Genomic DNA, 20,302 nt, shown 5'->3' with positions numbered 1-20,302 from the left:
ACATACCTCCCGTGGAGCAAAGTGCGCAAGGTGACTGTTGTATTCAATCCCGATGCAATTTATGTGCTTCATCAACACTCTGATAGTCCACAGATTACAGAATGCCTCCAGATGTGCATCGGAAACTACTACTGGCGTTCCAGGGAACGATCAAATCGTAAACTCCTTGAGACATTACTCCCATGGAGTAAAGTGAGCATGGTGACTGTTGTATTCAATCCCGATGCATTTTCTGTGTTTCACCAACACTCTGATAGTCCACAGATTCCAGAATGCCTCCGGATGTGCATCGGAAACTACTACTGGTCTCCCAGGGAACGATCAAAGCGTAGACTGTTTGAAACATATCTCCCAATGAGGATAGTGTGCATGGTTACTGTTGTATTCAATCCCGTTGCAAATTCTGTGTTTCATCAACACTCTGATAGTCCACAGATTACAGAATGCCACCAGATGTGCATCGGACAGTACTACAGGTCTTCCAGGGAACGATCAAAGCGTAGACTTTTTGAGAATTACTCCCATGGAGAAAACTGCGCATGGTGACTGTTGTATTCAATCCCGATGCAATTTCTGTGTTTCATCAACACTCTGATACTCCACAGATTACAGAATGTCTCCAGATGTGCATCGGAAACTACTACTGGTCTTCCAGGGAACGATCAAAGCGTAGACTGTTTGAGACATTACTCCCATCGAGGAAAGTGCGCATGGTGGCTGTTGTATTCAATCCCGTTGCAATTTCTGTGTTTCATCAACACTCTGATAGTCCACAGATTACAGAATGCCTCCAGATGTGCATCGGAAACTACTACTCGTCGTCCAGGGAACGATCAAAGCGTAGACTGTCTCAGACATTACTCCCATGGAGGAAAGTGAGGATGGTGACTGTTGTATTCAATCCAGATGCAATTTCTGTGTTTCATCAACACTCTGATAGTCCAAACAGATTACAGAATGCGAACAGATGTGCATCGGAAAATACTACTGGTCTCCCAGGGAACGATCAAAGCGTAGACTGTTTGAGACATACCTCCCGTGGAGCAAAGTGCGCAAGGTGACTGTTGTATGCAATCCCGATGCAATTTCTGTGTTTCATCAACACTCTGATAGTCCACAGATTACAGAATGCCTCCAGATGTGCATCGGAAACTACTACTGGTCTCCCAGGGAACGATCAAAGCGTGGGCTGTTTGAGACATATCTCCCAATGAGGATAGTGCGCATGGTTACTGTTGTATTCAATCCCATTGCAAATTCTGTGTTTCATCAACACACTGATAGTCCACAGATTACAGAATGCCACCAGATGTGCATCGGAAAGTACTACAGGTCTTCCAGGGAACGATCAAAGCGTAGACTTTTTGAGAATTACTCCCATGGAGAAAACTGCGCATGGTGACTGTTGTATTCAATCCCGATGCAATTTCTGTGTTTCATCAACACTCTGATACTCCAAGGATTACAGAATGTCTCCAGATGTGCATCGGAAACTACTACTGGTCTTCCAGGGAACGATCAAAGCGTAGACTGTTTGAGACATTACTCCCATCGAGGAAAGGGCGCATGGTGGCTGTTGTATTCAATCCCGATGCAATTTCTGTGTTTCATCAACACTCTGATAGTCCACAGATTACAGAATGCCTCCAGATGTGCATCGGAAACTACTACTGGTCTTCCAGGGAACGATCAAATCGTAAACTCCTTGAGACATTACTCCCATGCAGGACAGTGAGCATGGTGACTGTTGTATTCAATCCCGATGCATTTTCTGTGTTTCACCAACACTCTGATAGTCCACGGATTACAGAATGCCACGAGATGTGCATCGGAAACTACTACTGGTCGTCCAGGGAACGATCAAAGCGTAGACTGTTTGAGACATACCTCCCGTGGAGCAAAGTGCGCAAGGTGACTGTTGTATTCAATCCCGATGCAATTTATGTGCTTCATCAACACTCTGATAGTCCACAGATTACAGAATGCCTCCAGATGTGCATCGGAAACTACTACTGGTCTTCCAGGGAACGATCAAAGCGTAGACTGTTTGAGACGTACCTCCCGTGGAGCAAAGTGCGCAAGGTGACTGTTGTATTCAATCCCGATGAAATTTATGTGCTTCATCAACACTCTGATAGTCCACAGATTACAGATTGCCACCAGATGTGCATCGGAAAGTACTACAGGTCTTCCAGGGAACGATCAAAGCGTAGACTTTTTGAGAATTACTCCGATGGTGGAAACTGAGCATGGTGACTGTTGTTTTCAATCCCGATGCAATTTCTGTGTTTCATCAACACTCTGATACTCCACAGATTACAGAATGCCTCCAGATGTGCATCGGGAACTACTACTGGTCTTCCAGGGAACGATCAAAGCGTAGACTGTTTGAGACATACCTCCCGTGGAGGAAAGTGCGCATGGTGACTGTTGTATTCAATCCCGATGCAATTTCTGTGTTTCATCAACACTATGATAGTTCACAGATTGCAGAATGCCACCAGATGTACATCGGAATCGACTACTGGTCTTCCTGGGAACGATCAAAGCGTAGACTGTTTGAGAATTACTCCCATGGAGGAAGGTGCGCATGGTGATTGTTGTATTCAATCCCGATGCAATTTCTGTGTTTCATCAACACTCTGATACTCCACAGATTGCAGAATGCCTCCAGATGTGCATCGGAAACTACTACTGGTGTTCCAGGGAAAGATCAAATCGTAAACTCCTTGAGACATTACTCCCATGGAGTAAAGTGAGCATGGTGACTGTTGTATGCAATCCCGATGCAATTTCTGTGTTTCATCAACACTCTGATAGTCCACAGATTACAGAATGCCACGAGATGTGCATCGGAAACTACTACTGGTCTCCCAGGGAACGATCAAAGCGTGGGCTGTTTGAGACATATCTCCCAATGAGGATAGTGCGCATGGTTACTGTTGTATTCAATCCCATTGCAAATTCTGTGTTTCATCAACACTCTGATAGTCCACAGATTACAGAATGCCACCAGATGTGCATCGGAAAGTACTACAGGTCTTCCAGGGAACGATCAAAGCGTAGACTTTTTGAGAATTACTCCCATGGAGAAAACTGCGCATGGTGACTGTTGTATTCAATCCCGATGCAATTTCTGTGTTTCATCAACACTCTGATACTCCACAGATTACAGAATGTCTCCAGATGTGCATCGGAAACTACTACTGGTCTTCCAGGGAACGATCAAAGCGTAGACTGTTTGAGACATTACTCCCATCGAGGAAAGGGCGCATAGTGGCTGTTGTATTCAATCCCGATGCAATTTCTGTGTTTCATCAACACTCTGATAGTCCACAGATTACAGAATGCCTCCAGATGTGCATCGGAAACTACTACTGGTCTTCCAGGGAACGATCAAATCGTAAACTCCTTGAGACATTACTCCCATGCAGGACAGTGAGCATGGTGACTGTTGTATTCAATCCCGATGCATTTTCTGTGTTTCACCAACACTCTGATAGTCCACGGATTACAGAATGCCACGAGATGTGCATCGGAAACTACTACTGGTCGTCCAGGGAACGATCAAAGCGTAGACTGTTTGAGACATACCTCCCGTGGAGCAAAGTGCGCAAGGTGACTGTTGTATTCAATCCCGATGCAATTTATGTGCTTCATCAACACTCTGATAGTCCACAGATTACAGAATGCCTCCAGATGTGCATCGGAAACTACTACTGGTCTTCCAGGGAACGATCAAAGCGTAGACTGTTTGAGACGTACCTCCCGTGGAGCAAAGTGCGCAAGGTGACTGTTGTATTCAATCCCGATGAAATTTATGTGCTTCATCAACACTCTGATAGTCCACAGATTACAGATTGCCACCAGATGTGCATCGGAAAGTACTACAGGTCTTCCAGGGAACGAGTAAAGCGTAGACTTTTTGAGAATTACTCCGATGGTGGAAACTGAGCATGGTGACTGTTGTTTTCAATCCCGCTGCAATTTCTGTGTTTCATCAACACTCTGATACTCCACAGATTACAGAATGCCTCCAGATGTGCATCGGGAACTACTACTGGTCTTCCAGGGAACGATCAAAGCGTAGACTGTTTGAGACATACCTCCCGTGGAGGAAAGTGCGCATGGTGACTGTTGTATTCAATCCCGATGCAATTTCTGTGTTTCATCAACACTATGATAGTTCACAGATTGCAGAATACCACCAGATGTACATCGGAATCGACTACTGGTCTTCCTGGGAACGATCAAAGCGTAGACTGTTTGAGAATTACTCCCATGGAGGAAGGTGCGCATGGTGATTGTTGTATTCAATCCCGATGCAATTTCTGTGTTTCATCAACACTCTGATACTCCACAGATTGCAGAATGCCTCCAGATGTGCATCGGAAACTACTACTGGTGTTCCAGGGAAAGATCAAATCGTAAACTCCTTGAGACATTACTCCCGTGGAGTAAAGTGAGCATGGTGACTGTTGTATTCAATCCCGATGCATTTTCTGTGTTTCACCAACACTCTGATAGTCCACAGATTACAGAATGCCACGAGATGTGCATCAGAAACTACTACTGGTCTTCCAGGGAACGATCAAAGCGTAGACTGTCTCAGACATTACTCCCATGGAGGAAAGTGCGGATGGTGACTGTTGCATTCAATCAAGATGCAATTTCTGTGTTTCATCAACACTCTGATAGTCCACAGATTACAGAATGCCTCCAGATGTGCATCGGAAACTACTACTGGTCTTCCAGGGAACGATCAAATCGTAAACTCCTTGAGACATTACTCCCATGGAGGAAAGTGAGCATGGTGACTGTTGAATTTTATCCCGATGCATTTTCTGTGTTTCACCAACACTCTGATAGTCCACAGATTTCAGAATGCCACGAGATGTGCATCTGAAACTACTACTGGTCTTCCAGGGAACGATCAAAGCGTAGACTGTTTGAGACATACCTCTCGTGGAGGAAAGTGCGCATGGTGGCTGTTGTATTCAATCCCGATGCAATTTCTGTGTTTCATCAACACTCTGATAGTCCACAGATTGCAGAATGCCACCAGATGTACATCGGAATCAACTACTGGTCTTCCAGGGCACGATCAAAACGTAGACTGTTAGAGAATTACTCCCATGGAGAAAGGTGCGCATGGTGATTATTGTATTCAATCCCGATGCAAATTCTGTGTTTCATCAACACTCTGATAGTCCACAGATTACAGAATGCCACGAGATGTGCACCGGAAACTACTACTGGTCTTCCAGGGAACGATCAAAGCGTAGACTGTTTGAGTCATTACTCCCATGGAGGAAAGTGCGAATGGTGACTGTTGTATTCAATCCAGATGCAATTTCTGTGTTTCATCAACACTCTGATAGTCCACAGATTACAGAATGTCACCAGATGTGCATCGGAAACTACTACTGGTCTTCCAGGGAACGATCAAAGCGTAGACTGTTTGAGACATACCTCCCGTGGAGCAAAGTGCGCATGGTGACTGTTGTATTCAATCCCGACGCAATGTCTGTGTTTCATCAACACTCTGATAGTCCACAGATTTCAGAATGCCTCCAGATGTGCATCGGAAACTACTACTGGTCTTCCAGAGAACGATCAAAGCGTAGACAGTTTGGGATATTTCTCCCATGGAGGAAAGTGCGCATGGTGACTGTTGCATTCAATCCCGATGCAATTTCTGTGTTTCATCAACACTCTGATAGTCCACAGATTACAGAATGCCTCCAGATGTTAATCGGAAACTACTACTGGTCTTCCAGGGATCGATCAAAGCGTAGACTGTTTGTGACATTACTCCCATGGGAGAAAGTGCGCATGGTGACTGTTGTATTCAATCCCGATGCAATTTCTGTGTTTCATCAACACTCTGATAGTCGACAGATTTCAGAATGCCTCCAGATCTGCATCGGAAACTACTACTGGTCTTCCAGGGAACGATCAAAGCGTAGACTGTTTGAGACATTACTCCCATGGAGGAAAGTGCGGATGGTGACTGTTGTATTCAATCCAGATGCAATTTCTGTGTTTCATCAACACTCTGATAGTATACAGATTACAGAATGTCACCAGATGTGCATCGGAAACTACTACTGGTCTTCCACGGAACGATCAAATCATAGACTGTTTGAGACATACCTCCCGTGGAGCAAAGTGCGCATGGTGACTGTTGTATTCAATCCCGATGCAATGACTGTGTTTCATCAACACTCTGATAGTCCACAGATTACAGAATGCCACGAGATGTGCATCGGAAACTACTACTGGTCTTCCAGGGAACGATCAAAGCATAGACTATTTCAGACATTACTCCCATGGAGGAAAGTGCGGATGGTGACTGTTGTATTCAATGCCCATGCAATTTCTGTGTTTCATCAACACTCTGATAGTCCCCAGATTACAGAATGCCACCAGATGTGCATCGGAAACTACTACTGGTCTTCCAGGGAACGATTAAATCGTAGACTGTTTGAGACATACCTCCCGTGGAGGAAAGTACGCATGGTGATTGTTGTATTCAATCCCGATGCAATTTCTGTGTTTCATCAACACTCTGATACTCCACAGATTACAGAATGCCTTCAGATGTGCATCGGAAACTACTACTGGTGTTCCAGGGAACGATCAAATCGTAAACTCCTTGAGTCATTACTCCCATGGAGGAAAGTGAGCATGGTGAATGTTGTATTCAATCGCGATGCATTTTCTGTGTTTCATCAACACTCTGATAGTCCACAGATTACAGAATGCCACAAGATGAGCACCGGAAACTACTACTGGTCTTCCAGGGAACGATCAAAGCGTAGACTGTTTGAGACATACCTCCCGTTGAGCAAAGTGCGCATGGTGACTGTTGTATTCAATCCCGACGCAATGTCTGTGTTTCATCAACACTCTGATAGTCCACAGATTTCAGATTGCCTCCAGATGTGCATCGGAAACTACTACTGTTCTTCCAGAGAACGATCAAAGCGTAGACAGTTTGGGTTATTTCTCCCATGGTGGAAAGTGCGCATGGTGACTGTTGCATTCAATCCCGATGCAATTTCTGTGTTTCATCAACACTCTGATAGTCCACAGATTACAGAATGCCTCCAGATGTTAATCGGAAACTACTACTGGTCTTCCAGGGATCGATCAAAGCGTAGACTGTTTGTGACATTACTCCCATGGGGGAAAGTGCGCATGGTGACTGTTGTATTCAATCCCGATGCAATTTCTGTGTTTCATCAACACTCTGATAGTCGACAGATTTCAGAATGCCTCCAGATCTGCATCGGAAACTACTACTGGTCTTCCAGGGAACAATCAAAGCGTAGACTGTTTGAGACATTACTCCCATGGAGGAAAGTGCGGATGGTGACTGTTGTATTCAATCCAGATGCAATTTCTGTGTTTCATCAACACTCAGATAGTCCACAGATTACAGAATGTCACCAGATGTGCATCGGAATCTACTACTGGTCTTCCACGGAACGATCAAAGCATAGACTGTTTGAGACATACCTCCCGTGGAGCAAAGTGCGCATGGTGACTGTTGTATTCAATCCCGATGCAATGACTGTGTTTCATCAACACTCTGATAGTCCAGAGATTTCAGAATGCCTCCAGATGTGCATCGGAAACTACTACTGGTCATCCAGAGAACGATCAAAGCGTAGACAGTTTGGGATATTTCTCCCATGGATGAAAGTGCTCATGGTGACTGTAGTATTCAATCCCGATGCAAATTCAGTGTTTCATAAACACTCTGATTCTCAACAGATTACACAATGCCACCAGATGTGCATCGGAAACTACTACTGGTCTTTCAGGGAACGATCAAAGCGTAGACTGTTTGAGACATTACTCCCATGGAGGAAAGTGCGCATGGTGACTGTTGTATTCAATCCCGATGCAATTTCTGTGTTTCATCAACACTCTAATAGTCCACAGATTACAGAGTGCCTCCAGATGTGCATCGGAAACTACTACTGGTGTTCCAGGGAACGATCAAATCGTAAACTCCTTGAGACATTACTCCCATGGAGGAAAGTGAGCATGGTGACTGTGGTATTCAATCCCGATGCATTTTCTGTGTTTCACCAACACTCTGATAGTCCACAGATTACAGAAGACCACGAGATGTGCATCGGAAACGACTACTGGTCTTCCAGGGAACGATCAAAGCAGAGACTATTTCAGACATTACTCCCATGGAGGAAAGTGCGGATGGTGACTGTTGTATTCAATGCCCATGCAATTTCTGTGCTTCATCAACACTCTGATAGTCCCCAGATTACAAAATGAATTCAGATGTGCATCGGAAACTACTACTGGTCTTCCAGGGAACGATTAAATCGTAGACTGTTTGAGACATACCTCCCGTGGAGGAAAGTACGCATGGTGACTGTTGTATTCAATCCCGATGCAATTTCTGTGTTTCATCAACACTCTGATAGTCCACAGATTGCAGAATGCCACCAGATGTACATCGGAATCAACTACTGGCCTTCCAGGGAACGATCAAAGCGTAGACTGTTTAAGAATTGCTCCCATGGAGGAAGGTGTGCATGGTGATTGTTGTATTCAATCCCGATGCAATTTCTGTGTTTGATCAACACTCTGATACTCCACAGATTACAGAATGCCTTCAGATGTGCATCGAAAACTACTACTGGTGTTCCAGGGAACGTTAAAATTGTAAACTCCTTGAGACATTACTCCCATGGAGGAAAGTGAGCATGGTGACTGTTGTGTTCAATCCCGATGGAATTTCTGTGATTCATCAACACTCTGATACTCCACAGATTACAGAATGCCTCCAGATGTGCATCGGAAACTACTACGGGTCCTCCAGGGAACGATCAAAGCGTAGACTGTTTGAGACATTACTCCCATCGAGGAAAGTGCGCATGGTGGCTGTTGTATTCAATCCCGATGCAATTTTTGTGTTTCATCAACACTCTGTTAGTCCACAGATTACAGAATGCCTCCAGATTTGCATCGGAAACTACTACTGGTCTTCCAGGGAACGATCAAATCGTAAACTCCTTGAGACATTACTCCCATGGAGGAAAGTGAGCATGGTGCATGTTGCATTCAATCCCGATGAATTTTCTGTGTTTCACCAACACTCTGATAGTCCACAGATTACAGAATGCCACGAGATGTGCATCGGAAACTACTACTGATCTTCCAGGGAACGAGCAAAGCATAGACTATTTCAGACATTACTCCCATGGAGGAAAGTGCGGATGGTGACTGTAGTATTCAATCCCGATGCAATTTCTGTGTTTCATCAACACTCTGATAGTCCACAGATTACAGAATGCCACCAGATGTGCATCGGAAACTACTACTGGTCTTCCAGGGAACGATCAAAGCGTAGACTGTTTGAGACATTACTCCCATGGAGGAAAGTGCGGATGGTGACTGTTGTATTCAATCCAGATGCAATTTCTGTGTTTCATCAACACTCTGATAGTCCACAGATTACAGAATGTCACCAGATGTGCATCGGAAACTACTACTGGTCTTCCCGGGAACAATCAAAGCGTAGACTGTTTGAGACATTACTCCCATGGGGGAAAGTGCGCATGGTGACTGTTGTATTCAATCCCGATGCAATTTCTGTGTTTCATCAACACTCTGATAGTCGACAGATTTCAGAATGCCTCCAGATCTGCATCGAAAACTACTACTGGTCTTCCAGGGAACGATCAAAGCGTAGACTGTTTGAGACATTACTCCCATGGAGCAAAGTGCGCATGGTGACTGTTGTATTCAATCCCGATGCAATGACTGTGTTTCATCAACACTCTGATAGTCCACAGATTTCAGAATGCCTCCAGATGTGCATCGGAAACAACTACTGTTCTTCCAGAGAACGATCAAAGCGTAGACAGTTTGGGTTATTTCTCCCATGGTGGAAAGTGCGCATGGTGACTGTTGTATTCAATCCCGATGCAATTTCTGTGTTTCATCAACACTCTGATAGTCGACAGATTTCAGAATGCCTCCAGATCTGCATCGGAAACTACTACTGGTCTTCCAGGGAACAATCAAAGCGTAGACTGTTTGAGACATTACTCCCATGGAGGAAAGTGCGGATGGTGACTGTTGTATTCAATCAGGATGCAATTTCTGTGTTTCATCAACACTCTGATAGTCCACAGATTATTGAATGTCACCAGATGTGCATCGGAATCTACTACTGGTCTTCCACGGAACGATCAAAGCATAGACTGTTTGAGACATACCTCCCGTGGAGCAAAGTGCGCATGGTGACTGTTGTATTCAATCCCGATGCAATGACTGTGTTTCATCAACACTCTGATAGTCCAGAGATTTCAGAATGCCTCCAGATGTGCATCGGAAACTACTACTGGTCATCCAGAGAACGATCAAAGCGTAGACAGTTTGGGATATTTCTCCCATGGATGAAAGTGCTCATGGTGACTGTAGTATTCAATCCCGATGCAAATTCAGTGTTTCATAAACACTCTGATTCTCAACAGATTACACAATGCCACCAGATGTGCATCGGAAACTACTACTGGTCTTTCAGGGAACGATCAAAGCGTAGACTGTTTGAGACATTACTCCCATGGAGGAAAGTGCGCATGGTGACTGTTGTATTCAATCCCGATGCAATTTCTGTGTTTCATCAACACTCTAATAGTCCACAGATTACAGAGTGCCTCCAGATGTGCATCGGAAACTACTACTGGTGTTCCAGGGAACGATCAAATCGTAAACTCCTTGAGACATTACTCCCATGGAGGAAAGTGAGCATGGTGACTGTGGTATTCAATCCCGATGCATTTTCTGTGTTTCACCAACACTCTGATAGTCCACAGATTACAGAAGACCACGAGATGTGCATCGGAAACTACTACTGGTCTTCCAGGGAACGATCAAAGCAGAGACTATTTCAGACATTACTCCCATGGAGGAAAGTGCGGATGGTGACTGTTGTATTCAATGCCCATGCAATTTCTGTGCTTCATCAACACTCTGATAGTCCCCAGATTACAAAATGCCACCAGATGTGCATCGGAAACTACTACTGGTCTTCCAGGGAACGATTAAATCGTAGACTGTTTGAGACATACCTCCCGTGGAGGAAAGTACGCATGGTGACTGTTGTATTCAATCCCGATGCAATTTCTGTGTTTCATCAACACTCTGATAGTCCACAGATTGCAGAATGCCACCAGATGTACATCGGAATCAACTACTGGCCTTCCAGGGAACGATCAAAGCGTAGACTGTTTAAGAATTGCTCCCATGGAGGAAGGTGTGCATGGTGATTGTTGTATTCAATCCCGATGCAATTTCTGTGTTTGATCAACACTCTGATACTCCACAGATTACAGAATGCCTTCAGATGTGCATCGAAAACTACTACTGGTGTTCCAGGGAACGTTAAAATTGTAAACTCCTTGAGACATTACTCCCATGGAGGAAAGTGAGCATGGTGACTGTTGTGTTCAATCCCGATGGAATTCCTGTGATTCATCAACACTCTGATACTCCACAGATTACAGAATGCCTCCAGATGTGCATCGGAAACTACTACGGGTCCTCCAGGGAACGATCAAAGCGTAGACTGTTTGAGACATTACTCCCATCGAGGAAAGTGCGCATGGTGGCTGTTGTATTCAATCCCGATGCAATTTTTGTGTTTCATCAACACTCTGTTAGTCCACAGATTACAGAATGCCTCCAGATTTGCATCGGAAACTACTACTGGTCTTCCAGGGAACGATCAAATCGTAATCTCCTTGAGACATTACTCCCATGGAGGAAAGTGAGCATGGTGCCTGTTGCATTCAATCCCGATGAATTTTCTGTGTTTCACCAACACTCTGATAGTCCACAGATTACAGAATGCCACGAGATGTGCATCGGAAACTACTACTGATCTTCCAGGGAACGAGCAAAGCATAGACTATTTCAGACATTACTCCCATGGAGGAAAGTGCGGATGGTGACTGTAGTATTCAATCCCGATGCAATTTCTGTGTTTCATCAACACTCTGATAGTCCACAGATTACAGAATGCCACCAGATGTGCATCGGAAACTACTACTGGTCTTCCAGGGAACGATCAAAGCGTAGACTGTTTGAGACATTACTCCCATGGAGGAAAGTGCGGATGGTGACTGTTGTATTCAATCCAGATGCAATTTCTGTGTTTCATCAACACTCTGATAGTCCACAGATTACAGAATGTCACCAGATGTGCATCGGAAACTACTACTGGTCTTCCCGGGAACAATCAAAGCGTAGACTATTTCAGACATTACTCCCATGGAGGAAAGTGCGCATGGTGACTGTAGTATTTAATCCCGATGCAAATTCAGTGATTCATAAACACTCTGATACTCAACAGATTACACAATGCCACCAGATGTGCATCGCAAACTACTACTGGTCTTTCAGGGAACGATCAAAGCGTAGACTGTTTGAGACATTACTCCCATGGAGGAAAGTGAGCATGGTGACTGTTGTATTCAATCCCGATGCATTTTCTGTGTTTCACCAACACTCTGGTAGTCCACAGATTACAGAATGCCACGAGATGTGCATCGGAAACTACTACTGGCCTTCCAGGGAACGATCAAAGCATAGACTATTTCAGACATTACTCCCATGGAGGAAAGTGCGGATGGTGACTGTTGTATTCAATGCCCATGCAATTTCTGTGTTTCATCAACACTCTGATTGTCCCCATATTACAGAATGCCACCAGATGTGCATCGGAAACTACTACTGGTCTTCCAGGGTACGATTAAAGCGTAGACTGTTTGAGACATACCTCCCGTGGAGGAAAGTACGCATGGTTACTGTTGTATTCAATCCCGATGCAATTTCTGTGTTTCATCAATACTCTGATAGTCCACAGATTGCAGAATGCCACCATATGTACATCGGAATCAACTACTGGCCTTCCAGGGAACGATCAAAGCGTAGACTGTTTGAGAATTACTCCCATGGAGGAAGGTGCGCATGGTGATTGTTGTATTCAATCGCGATGTAATATCTGTGTTTCATCAACACTCTGATACTCCACAGATTACTGAATGGCTTCAGATGTGCATCGGAAACTACTACTGGTGTTCCAGGGAACGATCAAATCGTAAACTCCTTGAGACATTACTCCCATGGAGGAAAGTGAACATGGTGACTGTTGTATTCAATCGCGATGCATTTTCTGTGTTTCACCAACACTCTGATAGTCCACAGATTACAGAATGCCACGAGATGTGCATCGGAAACTACTACTGGTCTTCCAGGGAACGATCAAAGCGTAGACTGTTTGAGACATACCTCCCGTAGAGGAAAGTGCGCATGGTGACTGTTGTATTCAATCCCGATGCAATTTCTGTGTTTCATCAACACTCTGATAGTCCACAGATTGCAGAATGCCACCAGATGTACATCGGAATCAACTACTGGTCTTCCAGGGAACGATCAAAGCGTAGACTGTTTGAGAATTACTCCCATGGAGGAAGGTGCGCAAGGTGATTGTTGTATTCAATCCCGATGCAATTTCTGTTTTTCATCAACACTCTGATATTCCACAGATTACAGAATGCCTCCAGATGTGCATCGGAAACTACTACTGATGTTCCAGAGAACGATGAAATCGTAAACTCCTTGAGACATTACTCCCATGGAGGGAAGTGAGCATGGTGACTGTTGTATTCAATCCCGATGCATTTTCTGTGTTTCACCAACACTCTGATAGTCCACAGATTACGGAATGCCACGAGATGTGCATCGGAAACTACTACTGGTCTTCCAGGGAACGATCAAATCGTAGACTGTCTCAGACATTACTCCCATGGAGGAAAGTGAGGATGGTGACTGTTGTATTCAATCCAGATGCAATTTCTGTGTTTCATCAACACTCTGATAGTCCACAGATTACGGAATGCCACCAGATGTGCATCGGAAAATACTACTGGTCTCCCAGGGAACGATCAAAGCGTAGCCTGTTTGAGACATACCTCCCGTCGAGCAAAGTGCGCAAGGTGACTGTTGTATTCAATCCCGACGCAATTTCTGTGTTTCATCAACACTCTGATAGTCCACAGATTACAGAATGCCTCCAGATGTGCATCGGAAACTACTACTGGTCTTCCAGGGAACGATCAAAGCGTAGACTGTTTGAGACATATCTCCCAATGTGGAAAGTGCGCATGGTGACTGTTGTATTCAATCCCGTTGCAAATTCTGTGTTTCATCAACACTCTGATAGTCCACAGATTACAGAATGCCACCAGATGTGCATCGGAAAGTACTACAGGTCTTCCAGGGAACGATCAAAGCGTAGACTTTTTGAGAATTACTCCCATGGAGGACACTGCGCATGGTGACTGTTGTGTTCAATCCCGATGGAATTTCTGTGTTCCATCAACACTCTGATACTCCACAGATTACAGAATGCCTCCAGATGTGCATCGGAAACTACTACTGGTCTTCCAGGGAACGATCAAAGCGTAGACTGTTTGAGACATTACTCCCATCGAGGAAAGTGCGCATGGTGGCTGTTGTATTCTATCCCGATGCAATTTCTCTGTTTCGTCAACACTCTGTTAGTCCACAGATTACAGAATGCTTCCAGATTTGCATCGGAAACTACTACTGGTCTTCCAGGGAACGATCAAATCGTAAACTCCTTGAGACATTACTCCCATGGAGGAAAGTGAGCATGGTGCCTGTTGCATTCAATCCCGATGCATTTTCTGTGTTTCACCAACACTCTGATAGTCCACAGATTACAGAATGCCACGAGATGTGCATCGGAAACTACTACTGATCTTCCAGGGAACGAGCAAAGCATAGACTATTTCAGACATTACTCCCATGGAGGAAAGTGCGGATGGTGACTGTTGTATTCAATCCCGATGCAATTTCTGTGTTTCATCAACCCTCTGATGGTCCCCAGATTACAGAATGCCACCAGATGTGCATCGGAAACTACTACTGGTCTTCCAGGTAACGATTAAAGCGTAGACTGTTTGAGTCATACCTCCCGTGGAGGAAAGTGCTCATGGTTACTGTTGTATTCAATCCCGATGCAATTTCTGTGTTTCATCAACACTCTGATAGTCCACAGATTGCAGAATGCCACCAGATGTATATCGGATTCAACTTCTGGTCTTCCAGGTAACGATCAACGCGTAGACTGTTTGAGAATTACTCCAATGGAGGAAGATGCGCATGGTGACTGTTGTATTAAATCCCGATGCAATTTCTGTGTTTCATCAACAATATGATACTCCACACATTACAGAATGCCTCCAGATGTGCATCGGAAACTACTACTAGTGTTCCAGGGAACGATCAAATCGTAAACTCCTTGAGACATTACTCCCATGGAGGAAAGTGAGCATGGTGACTGTTGTATTTAATCCCGATGAATATTCTGTGTTTCACCAACACTCTGATAGTCCACAGATTTCAGAATGCCACGGGAGGTGCATCGGAAACTACTACTGGTCTTCCAGGAACGATCAAAGCGTAGACTGTCTCAGACATTACTCCCATGGAGGAAAGTGCGGATGGTGACTGTTGTATTCAATCCAGATGCAACCTCTGTGTTTCATCAACACTCTGATAGTACACAGATTACAGAATGCCTCCAGATGTTAATCGGAAACTACTACTGGTCTTCCAGGGAACGATCAAAGCGTAGACTGTTTGAGACATTACTCCCATGGAGGAAAGTGCGCATGGTGACTATTGTATTCAATCCCGATGCAATTTCTGTGTTTCACCAACACTTTGATAGTCCACAAATTACAGAATGCCACGAGATGTGCATCGGAAACTACTACTGGTCTTCCAGGGAACGATCAAAGCGTAGACTGTTTCAGACATTACTCCCATGGAGGAAAGTGCGCATGGTGACTGTTGTATTCAATCCAGATGCAATTTCTGTGTTTCATCAACACTCTGATAGTCCACAGATTACAGAATGCCTCCAGATGTTAATCGGAAACTACTACTGGTCTTCCAGAGAACGATCAAAGCGTAGACAGTTTGGGATATTTCTCCCATGGTGGAAAGTGCGCATGGTGACTGTTGTATTCAATCCCGATGCAATTTCTTTGTTTCATCAACACTCTGATAGTCCACAGATTACAGAATGCTTCCAGATGTTAATTGGAAACTACTACTGGTCTTCCAGGGATCGATCAAAGCGTAGACTGTTTGAGACATTACTCCCATGGAGGAAAGTGCGCATGGTGACTGTTGTATTCAATCCCGATGTAATTTCTGTGTTTCATCATCACTCTGATAGTCGACAGACTACGGAAAGCCTGGAGATGTGCATCGGAAACTACTACTGGTCTTTCAGGGAACGATCAAAGCGTAGACTGTTTGAGACATTAATCCCATGGAGGTAAGTGCGCATGGTGACTGCAGTATTCAATCCCGATGCAAATTCAGTGATTCATCAACACGCTGATACTCAGCAGATTACACAATTCCTCCAAATGTGCATCGGAAGCTACTACTGGTCTTTCCGGGAACGATCAAAGCGTAGACTGTTTGAGACATTACTCCCATGGAGGAAAGTGCGCATGGTGACGGTTGTAGTCAATCCCGATGCAATTTCAGTGTTTCATTAACACGCTGATAGTCCACAGATTACAGAATGCCACGAGATGTGCATCGGAAACTACTACTGGTCTTCCCGGGAGCGATCAAAGCGTAGACTGTTCGAGACATTACTCCCATGGAGGAAAGTGCGCATGGTGACTGTTGTATTCAATCCCGATGCAATTTCTGTACTTGTTCAACACTCTGAAAGTCCACAGATTACAGAATGCCTCGAGATGTGCATCGGAAATTACTACTGGTCTTCCAGAGAACGATCAAAGCGTAGACTGTTTGAGACATTACTTTTATGGAGGAATGTGCGCATGGTGACTGTTGTATTCAATCCAGTTGCAATTTCTGTGTTTCATCAACACTCTGATAGTCCACAGATTACAGAATGTCACCAGATGTGCATCGGAAACTACTACTGGTCTTCCAGGGAACGATCAAAGCGTAGACTGTTTGAGACATACCTCCCGTGGAGCAAAGTGCGCATGGTGACTGTTGTATTCAATCCCGATGCAATGACTGTGTTTCTTCAACACTCTGATAGTCCACAGATTTCAGAATGCCTCCAGATGTGCATCGGAAACTACTACTGGTCTTCCAGAGAACGATCAAAGCGTAGACAGTTTGGGATATTTCTCCCATGGAGGAAAGTGCGCATGGTGACTGTAGTATTCAATCCCGATGCAAATTCAGTGATTCATAAACACTCTGATACTCAACAGATTACACAATGCCACCAGATGTGCATCGGAAACTACTACTGGTCTTTCAGGGAACGATCAAAGCGTAGACTGTTTGAGACATTACTCTCATGGAGGAAGGTGCGCATGGTGACTGTTGTATTCAATCCCGATGCAATTTCTGTGTTTCATCAACACTCTAATAGTCCACAGATTACAGAGTGCCTCCAGATGTGCATCGGAAACTACTACTGGTGTTCCAGGGAACGATCAAATCGTAAACTCCTTGAGACATTACTCCCATGGAGGAAAGTGAGCATGGTGACTGTTGTATTCAATCCCGATGCATTTTCTGTGTTTCACCAACACTCCGATAGTCCACAGATTACAGAATGCCACGAGATGTGCATCGGAAACTACTACTGGTCTTCCAGGGAACGATCAAATCGTAGACTGTCTCAGACATTACTCCAAAGGAGGAAAGTGCGGATGGTGACTGTTGTATTCAATCCAGATGCAATTTCTGTGTTTCATCAACACTCTGATAGTCCACAGATTACGGAATGCCACCAGATGTGCATCGGAAAATACTACTGGTCTCCCAGGGAACGATCAAAGCGTAGACTGTTTGAGACATACCTCCTGTCGAGCAAAGTGCGCAAGGTGACTGTTGTATTCAATCCCGACGCAATTTCTGTGTTTCATCAACACTCTGATAGTCCACAGATTACAGAATGCCTCCAGATGTGCATCGGAAAGTACTACAGTTCTTCCAGGGAACGATCAAAGCGTAGACTTTTTGAGAATTACTCCCATGGAGGACACTGCGCATGGTGACTGTTGTGTTCAATCCCGATGGAATTTCTGTGTTTCATCAACACTCTGATACTCCACAGATTACAGAATACCTCCAGATGTGCATCGGAAACTACTACTGGTCTTCCAGGGAACGATCAAAGCGTAGACTGTTTGAGACATTACTCCCATCGAGGAAAGTGCGCATGGTGGCTGTTGTATTCAATCCCGATGCAATTTCTGTGTTTCATCAACACTCTGTTAGTCCACAGATTACAGAATGCCTCCAGATTTGCATCGGAAACTACTACTGGTCTTCCAGGGAACGATCAAATCGTAAAATCTTTGAGACATTACTCCCATGGAGGAAAGTGAGCATGGTGACTGTTGCATTCAATCCCGATGCATTTTCTGTGTTTCACCAACACTCTGATAGTCCACAGATTACAGAATGCCACGAGATGTGCATCGGAAACTACTACTGATCTTCCAGGGAACGAGCAAAGCATAGACTATTTCAGACATTACTCCCATGGAGGAAAGTGCGTATGGTGACTGTTGTATTCAATCCCGATGCAATTTCTGTTTTCATCAACACTCTGATAGTCCCCAGATTACAGAATGCCACCAGATGTGCATCGGAAACTACTACTGGTCTTCCAGGGAACGATCAAAGCGTAGACAGTTTGAGACATACCTCCCGTGGAGGAAAGTGCGCATGGTGACTGTTGTATTCAATCCCGATGCAATTTCTGTGTTTCATCAACACTCTGATAGTCCACAGATTGCAGAATGCCACCAGATGTACATCGGAATCAACTACTGGTCTTCCAGGGAACGATCAAAGCGTAGACTGTTTGAGAATTACCCCCATGGAGGAAGTTGCGCATGGTGATTGTTGTATTCAATCAAGATGCAATTTCTGTGTTTCATCAACACTCTCATACTCCACAGATAACAGAATGCCACGAGATGTGCATCGGAAACTACTACTGGTCTTCCAGGGAACGATCAAAGCGTAGACTGTCTCAGACATTACTCCCATGGAGGAAAGTGCGGATGGTGACTGTTGTATTCAATCCCGATGCAATTTCTGTGTTTCATGAACACTCTGATAGTCCCCAGATTACAGAATGCCACCAGATGTGCATCGGAAACTACTAATGGGCTTCCAGGTAACGATTAAAGCGTAGACTGTTTGAGTCATACCTCCCGTGGAGGAAAGTGCGCATGGTGACTGTTGTATTCAATCCCAATGCAATTTCTGTGTTTCATCAACACTCTGATGGTCCACAGATTGCAGAATGCCACCAGATGTACATCGGATTCAACTACTGGTCTTCCAGGTAACGATCAAAGCGTAGACTGTTTGAGAATTACTCCCATGGAGGAAGGTGCGCATGGTGACTGTTGTATTAAATCCCGATGCAATTTCTGTGTTTCATCAACACTATGATACTCCACACGTTACAGAATGCCTCCAGATGTGCATCGGAAACTACTACTGGTGTTCCAGGGAACGATCAAATCGTAAACTCCTTGAGACATTACTCCCATGGAGGAAAGTGAGCATGGTGACTGTTGTATTCAATCCCGATGCATATTCTGTGTTTCACCAACACTCTGATAGTCCACAGATTACAGAATGCCACGAGAGGTGCATCGGAAACTACTACTGGTCTTCCAGGAACGATAAAAGCGTAGACTGTCTCAGACATTACTGTCATGGAGGAAAGTGCGGATGGTGACTGTTGTATTCAATCCAGATGCAATTTCTGTGTTTCATCAACACTCTGATAGTCCACAGATTACAGAATGCCTCCAGAAGCTAATCGGAAACTACTACTGGTCTTCCAGGAACGATTACAGCGTAGACTGTCTCAGACATTACTCCCATGGAGGAAAGTGCGGATGGTGACTGTTGTATTCAATCCAGATGCAATCTCTGTGTTTCATCAACACTCTGATAGTCCACAGATTACAGAATGCCTCCAGATGTGCATCGGAAACTACTACTGGTGTTCCAGGGAACGATCAAAGCGTAGACTGTTTGAGACATTACTCCCATCGAGCAAAGTGCGCATGGTGGCTGTTGTATTCAATCCCGATGCAATTTCTGTGTTTCATCAACACTCTGTTAGTCCACAGATTACAGAATGCCTCCAGATTTGCATCGGAAACTACTACTGGTCTTCCAG

This window comes from Schistocerca gregaria, chromosome 7 (genome assembly GCF_023897955.1).
Source record: "Schistocerca gregaria isolate iqSchGreg1 chromosome 7, iqSchGreg1.2, whole genome shotgun sequence".
Taxonomy (NCBI): Eukaryota; Metazoa; Arthropoda; class Insecta; order Orthoptera; family Acrididae; genus Schistocerca; species Schistocerca gregaria.
Note: the sequence above shows the minus strand (reverse complement) of the source record.